Source organism: Borostomias antarcticus (assembly GCF_949987555.1).
Source record: "Borostomias antarcticus genome assembly, chromosome: 3".
NCBI classification, from domain to species: Eukaryota; Metazoa; Chordata; class Actinopteri; order Stomiiformes; family Stomiidae; genus Borostomias; species Borostomias antarcticus.
In genome coordinates this window covers 10,790,228-10,798,386 of record NC_140236.1, presented here as the reverse complement: position 1 = coordinate 10,798,386, position 8,159 = coordinate 10,790,228, and the positions used below count along the sequence as shown (strand labels likewise).

Sequence of the window (8,159 nt, the reverse complement as noted above, 5' to 3'; positions counted from 1 at the left end):
AGATCAAACACTGATGTTGGACGAGAGGGCCTAGCTCGCAATCTTTGTTCTAGTTCATCCCAAAGGTGTTTGATGGGGTTGAGATCAAGGCTCTGTGCGGGCCAGTCAAGTTCTTCCACACCAACCTCACCCAACCAGGCCTTTATGGACCTTGCTTTGTGCACTGGGGCACAGTCATGCTTGTCAAACTGTTCCCACAAAGTTGGAAGCATAGAATTGTCCAAAATGTCTTGGTAAGCTGAAGCATTAACATTTCCATTTACTGGAACTAAGGGGCCTAGGCCAACCCCAGAAAAACAACCCCAGACCATTATCCCTCCTTCACCAAACTTTACAGTTGGCACAATGCAGTCAGGCAGGTAACGATCTCCTGGCATTCGCCAAACCCAGACTTGTCCATCAGACTGCCAGATAGAGAAGCGTGATTTGTCACTCCACAGAACACGTTTCCATTGCTCAAGAGTCCACCCGACGCTTGGCATTGCGCTTGGTGATGTAGGGTTTGCATGCAGCTGCTCGGCCATGGAAACCCATGTCATTAAGCTCCCGGCGCACAGTTTTTGTGCTGATGTTAACGCCAGAGGAGGTTTAGAGCTCAGGTTATTGAGTCAGCAGAGCGTTGGTGATTTTTATGCACTATGCGCCTCAGCACTCGACGACCCCGCTCTGTAACTTTACGTGGCTGAGTTGCTGTGGTTCCTAAACGCTTCTGCTTTGCAATTATACCACTAATCATGGAACATCTAGGAGGGAAGAAATTTCACACACTGACTTGTTGCAATTGTGACATCCTTTCACAGTACCATGCTGGAATTCAGTGAGCTCTTTAGAACGACCCATTCTTTCACAAATGTTTGTAGAGGCAGAGTGCATGGCTAGGTGCTTGATAAAAACACCTCTGGCAATGGGACTGAATAAAACACCTGAATTCAATGATTAAGAGGTGTGTCCCAATACTTTTGTCCATATAGTGTATACACACACACACACACACACACACACACACACACACACGCATTCTCCCCAAACAAACAACATGGAAGCAGAGAGCATCATCATGCGTGACAGTTGTATCATAACCAGCCCTCTGGTGCATCTTACCCTCATACCCATTACCTTCATCTCCATCACCTGCATCATCCTCCAGAGTTGTGGCTGTTGTATTGTATCCAGGCACACACACACACACGCACACGCACACACACACACACATAAAGCCTGTGGAGGGCTAGTAGGTACAGTATGTGGTGCTGAAGGCATTGTATTTGCGCCCTCTGCTGGGCAAAAGGCTGTACCTTAAGTCACTGTGAGGGGCTGCTTCACTGCTAGAACAGTGGAGAAGACAGGCTAGACAGTGGTGTTTCTGGAGATGCAGGGGAAATAGGGGATCCATTGAAGTACTGTAGAGACATTCGCATGCACACACACACACACATACACACACACATACACATACCGAGTGTGCAGAGATGGAAGTCCATCACTAGTTGACTATTGTGTCTTTCTAGCTAGGTTATTACATTTTAAGAAGCTTTGTTTATTTATACAGATGCACTTGGCTGTGAATGAATGTGAATGTGAATATGGACTCATACATACAGTACTTCCATACTTGGAAGTAACTTCCATGCTCCCTGGAGGATGGAAGTCCGCATATTGAGAAACGCCATCATGCATTCACCCTTCTAGAACTCCCATCATGCACCTGTCTGCTGTGGTTGAGGTATGCTACGATCCCAGGGGTGGTCACCTGGTCACCTGATCATGCTTCTCCGATGGCTGCTTCTCTGTCTGTCTGCCTGTCTGCTTGCCTGCCTTTCTGCCTGTCCGTCCGTCTGTCTTGTCTCATATTTTTTCTATTGTGTTTGGTGTCTACCTCTTTACATGCTACTACTGAATATCTGCTTTTCGTATTGTTATTTTCACTTTGTCTATCTGTCTGTCTGGATGTCTGTCTTCCTGTCGGGTTCCCTTTCTGTCCCAGTGTCTGTGTGTCCGTCTGTGTTCCTGTGTCTGTATGGACTTGTCTCCAGACTGCTGTGACCAGGTCACTCCTACTGTACAGATGATCTATCCTGCTGCTAGGGCCACTACCAACACTTTACAATCTATCTAAACTTTCTCCACTAACATTCCTACTGCTACTACTACTACTACTACTACTACGACTGCTACTACTACTACTAATACTACTACTACTACTACTACTACTACTACTACTACTACTATTATTACTACTACTAATACTACTACGACTACTACTACTACTGCTGCTGCTGCTGCTGCTGCTACTATGCTACTACTCCTACTACTACTACTATTACTACTACTACTACTACTAGTACTGCTGCTGCTACTTCTGCTGCTACTACTACTACTATTGCTACTACTACTGCTGCTAATACTACTGCTGCTTTGCTACTACCACTGCTGCTGCTGTTGCTACTACTACTACTACTACTACTACTACTACTACTACTACTACTACTACTGATACTACTACTACTACTACTATTACTGCTACTACTACTACTACTACTACTGATACTACTACTACTACTACTACTACTACTACTACTGATACTACTACTACTACTACTACTACTACTACTATTACTGCTACTACCACTACTACTGATACTATTAGGCTACTACTATTATGACTTCTGCTGCTGCTGCTACTGCTACTACTACTACTACTACTGCTACTGCTACTACTACTACTACTACTACTACTACTACTACTACTACTACTACTGATACTGCTGTTGCTACTACTTTTAGGCTACTACTATGACTGCTGCTTCTACTTCTACTGCTTCTACTACTACTACTACTACTACTACAACTATTACTGCTGCTACTATTATTATTACTGTTATCACTACTGCTACTACTACTACTACTACTACTACTACTACTTCTACTACTACTACTTCTACTTCTACTACTACTACTACTACTGCTACTATTATTACTACTGTTATCACTACTACTACTCCTACTACTACTACTACTACTACTATTGCTACTACTGCTACTATTATTACTACTGTTATCACTATTACTACTACTACTACTACTATTACTGCTACTATTATCATTACTACTACTACTACTACTACTGTAGCTGCTACTACTATTACTACTGCTATCACTACTACTACTACAGTACTATTACCTCTACTACTACTATTACTACCTCTACTACTACTATTACTACCTCTACTACTACTACTACTACTGCTACTAGTACAGTACTACTGTCGCTACTACTACTACTACTACAGTACTGCTAGTAGAAGTACTAGTATACTATACTCATTTCTATTACACTTCCGCCTGGTCTCTCTGTGACACTCCATTCTTTTGTCCCTCCTTCTCTTTTCCCCACTCCTCTCCTCCTATTCTCCTCTCTGTGCCTCTCCGCCCTCCTCTCCGTCCTCTGTCCTCCTCTACTAACCCCGCCCCTCAGAGCCCATGGTGGTGTGTGCGGCGCATCCTCCCGCCTCGCACAGCGCCCCCTCCTTCCTGCGGCAGTACGCCAGCCACCTGGGCCGCACCGCCCTGCGCAGGGAAGACAGGCCCTACCTCAGCCTGCACAGGACCGGATCCCTCGGTACACGCACATACACACAGACGCACGCGCTCGCGCACACACACACGTGTGCACACACACACGCACAAACACACAGAAGCACACGCATGCGCGCACACACACACACAGACACACGCACGTTACACAGACATGCAAGCGCGCTCAGGCATGCACATGCACAGGCATGCACATTTACACAGACAGTGTCTGACTCTAAATGTTTGCATCTTTTTCACAACTCTCTTCTACTGTCTGTCTTTGGTCACGTGGCAGCAGTCTCCAGTCTATCTCTGTTTCCCAATGCTCTCTCTCTCTCTCTTTCTCTCTCTCTCTCACACACACTTCTACTGTCTGTCTTTGGTCACGTGGCAGCAGTTTCCTGTCTTTCTCTGTTTCCCAATGCTCTCTCTCTCTCTCACACACACACACACACACACACACACACACACACACACACACACACTTCTACTGTCAGTCTTTGGTCACGTAGCAGCAGTCTCCTGTCTGTCTTTATTTCCCAGTGCTCTCCTAATCCTCCGTTCTCTCCAGCCTGTATTGTGCAGAGGAGAGGATCTGAGCTCCATCATAGAAGAGACTGCCTCCTAGAGGTGGGAGGCAGAATTACACTCTGATGTCATGAGACTGTGCATTCACACACGCACGCACACACACAGGGAGAGAGAGGTAGAGAGGGATAGAGGAAGGGAGAGAATTCGTACTTTGTTATGAAGTAGGTCAGTGGTAAAGTGTGTGTGTGTGTGTGTGTGTGTGTGTGTGTGTGTGTGTGTGTGTGTGTGTGTGTGTGACTACAAGTTATTTTCAGAACGAAATGGAGTGGTGTGTGGGTGAGGTGTGTGTCTGTGTGTGTCTGTGGGCGCGTGTGTGTGTCTGTGTGTGTGTGTGCGTGCGTGCCTGTGTGTGTGTGTGTTCGTCTGTGTATATGTATGTATGTGTGGGTGTGTGCACGTGTGTGTGTATGTGTGTGTGTGTGTGTGTGTGTTCCCACTGGCTGACTCATTGCGCCCACTCAGCAGTCTGACCACGTTCCCCTCTAACAGAGCAGCATGATGATGCGGCCTCTACTCCTCTCCTCTCTTCACCTCTCCCCCTCTCCTCTCTCCACTTCTTCCTCTCTCTCTCCTCCACCTCTCCCTCTCTCCTCCCTCCACCTCTAGCCCCCCCCCTCCTCCACCTCTCCCTCCCCCTCTCTCTTCTCTCCCCCTCTCTCTCTCTCCTCCACCCCTCTCTCTCTCTCTTCCCTCCACCTCCCCCTCTCTCTCTTTCCTCCACCCCTCTCTCTCTCTTCCCTTCACCTCTACCCCTCTCTCTCTCTCCTCCACCCCTCTCTCTCTCTCTTCCCTCCCCCTCCCCCTCTCTCTCTCTCCTCCACCCCTACCCCTCTCTCTCTCTCCTCCATCCACCTCTCTCTCTTCTCTCTTCCATCCACCTCTCTCTTCTCTCTTCCTCCACCTCTCCCCCTCTCTCTGTCTTCCCACAACCTCCCCTCTTCTCTCTTCCCCCCACCTCTCTCCTACATTCCTCTCCTCCGTCCACCTCTCCCCCTCTCTCTGCTCTCCTCTCTTCATCTCTTCCTCTCCCTCTGCTCTCCTCTCTTTCTCTCTTTCCCACCATCATCTCTCTCTTTCATTTCTCTAAGTAGGTCTAGCTGGTGTGTGTGTGTGTGTGTGTGTGTGTGTGTGTGTGTGTGTGTGTGTGTGTGTGTGTGTGTGTGTGTGTGTGTGTGTGTACGTGTGTTGGGTTAATGGCTGGAGCGACAGCTTTTACAGCGATGTGATTCAGCTATGGCAGGCAAGGCCCCAGTCTACTTTCCTCGTCCACGAGTATGCGAGGGTCCTCTAGGGTCCGTGCGATGTCCGTGTGATGAGGGTGTACCCGTATTGTTAGGTATATGTTTGCGAGTTTAGCTGGGCATCCCTGTTTCCCCTATACCTACATATACACACACTTTTGATTTCGTGTGGCACTGTCTGCGTGCGTGATGACGCAGCAGAGGCGTCCCCTGAGGTGGCTATATGAGCGCCATTACGAAGGTGAGAAAAGGTGAACGATTAGGGCGGCATACGAAATACATACAAACACAAGTACACAACGTTGATGCATGAAAGCAATTCCAATCATCTTAAAATACCATCTCTGATCTGTCCTTTGAATTTCCCCAGTATGTTCAGTTTGCAAGATAACTAAAAGCAGACCTTCCCAAGTCTGATGTGACTAAAGGGTTCACCATCCCTGAGACCTGGTGTGGCGCCTGGGATGTATGCATGTATCAGAGAGGTCTGGTATGATGGTAGTTTCTGTGACAGGGTAAACAAAGTGAGAGCAATGAATCCACCTCTCCGAGTTGACAGAGGGCCAGCCTGCATTACTATACAGTGTACAATGACGTGTACTGAGATGGCTGTCAGTAAATATAATAAAAACATCAAAAGTGTAGCGACAGAGAGAGAGTCATACAGGTATGTAGCTTGGGGCTCTGGTCTCAGTAATTGAATAATCAAATTCCTCAGACACAGATAACATGCTTACAGGTAATTACTGGGGCCTAGGCACTCGCTCTCTCTATCTCTCCCTCTCTCTCTCTCTCTCTCTCTCTCTCACACACACAAGTAATTACTAGAGCTGAGGCACTCTCTCTCCCATCAGGATTCCTCCTTTGTGCTACTCTGAGAGAAAAAGAGACAGGGAGAGAGAGAGAGAGAGAGAGAGAGAGAGAGAGGGTGTGGGTACAGAGAGAGAGGGAGGAGGTGGGAACAGAGAGAGAGAGAGAGAGAGAGAGATGAAGATCATTGCGAGGGGAGAGGGAGGAAGCTGGGTAGGATGAATGGAATGAGGGAGAGTGGTGATGGAAGTGTTTCTGTCCTTGAATCTACACACATCCAAAGGCTTTTAAACAGCATTATGATGAAGGATGCATCATTCTCTGGCGTCAGTGTGTGTGTGTGTGTGTGTGTGTGTTGTATTATGCAAGGCTGTGAGGTAAGTGGAGTACAGCGCCGAGACCGAGGGCTACTCTGTGCAATGGCGCGTTTATTGAACATAAGTCCGTCCGCCGGGCCGACTCCATATTCCCGTCCTCTTCAGCCGGGCTGCGTAGGTTCTGGGACGGCCTGGATCTGGATCTGGCTCAGACCTGCAGGCAGCAAGAAAAACAACGTTTGAGTATAAGATGCAAAGAGCGGTGTCACAGCAGAGCATAGCCACCTTACCACTTACCGAGTCGATTGACTACTGTTTGCTCCGTCGGCTGGTTGATTGGCCGCCGCCGGTGTCACAGCAGTCAGTCGCTAATGAGCTGATCTGGTGCAGCTGGGGAACAGTGTTGCCGTGGTGATCAGGAATGGCCGGTAGACACCGTCCACAACCTGGCTGCGCTGTCCATGGTACTGAAGTTGGGTGAGGGGCTTGCTCTCCGCTCTGGGTGCGTTTGTGCCTGGGAATGGCGCCACTGGGGCAACCTTGTGCCGCCCGGCGGTCGGGAGGATGCCACAGTGTGTGTGTGTGTGTGTGTGTGCGTACATGCGTGCCTGTGTGTGTGTGTGTGTGTATTAGGGATGCCACGGTGAGGAATTTTCCCCATTGTTTAATAAACACTGGACATTTTATCTCTGTAGCATGAGTTGCGTCTTCAGTGAGTGAGTCTAGTGGCTGGTGACTTTATAAAAAAATAAAATAATAATAATAATAATAATAAATTACATTTAAAGGGCACCTTTCAAAAGACCCAATGATGCTTTCCACAGTGACAGAAAGAGACAGAAGTCAGACAACACAGGCGGACCAGAACAAAAACAGCACAGAAACTAACTAACTGACTAACCAACTAGGACCCTAGGCTAGTGTTCTAGATGCTTCACCCAGAGAAAAACACCTGAAATGATTCTAAAGAGGAAATCAGGTTCACATACAAAAATTATGCAATGAGCATTCTCAAATTACTCAAACCAAATAGCCAAAAATAGTAGGCCTACACTAAGATATTTTGAACAGTGGAAAAAATAAATCCAATCAATTAATAAACTAGAATGCTTACAGATTAGAACATATACATGTTTTTGAAATGTGGTCACCAAGGGTGGCAAAATATCAAAGAATCAGAATCAGAATTTGTTTTATTGCCATACAGTTTTTCAAGGTACTCCGTACACAACGTATTCCTGTCCAGTTAGATGGGTTCTGAACCAGTTTAGGACTGTTTAGTCTTTCAATAAGGATCTCATGATCTACAGCACAGAGAGCTTTTTGGAGTCAGCTTTCATTCTGAGTACAACCTTGACTAACACCGTCTCTGTGCTATGATGGGTGTGAAAGCCAAACTGGGAAGTGTCAATGGTACAGTTAGCATCTAGGAAATCATTTAACTGTTTGAACACATTTTCTTACAGACTTGTACTTAAGGGTAGGTTGGAGATTGGTCTACAATTGCCAAGGACTGAAGAGTTTTAAGTTACTTAGATACAGGCCGAGGGACCATAAACGTGCTATTGAAACTGGTCGCAATAAAAAGGAATGGTTAGAAGATACAAATGTAGTTATGTGTCAC

General features: G+C 46.9%; 1 protein-coding gene across 2 annotated transcripts in view; it reads left to right on the top strand.

Annotated features, from left to right (window-relative positions):
* LOC311307143 (cyclin-dependent kinase 17-like) overlaps positions 1–8,159 on the top strand; it is a 49,597-nt gene that overhangs the window by 14,054 nt on the left and 27,384 nt on the right. The gene's annotated exons all lie outside the window — the stretch shown is intronic.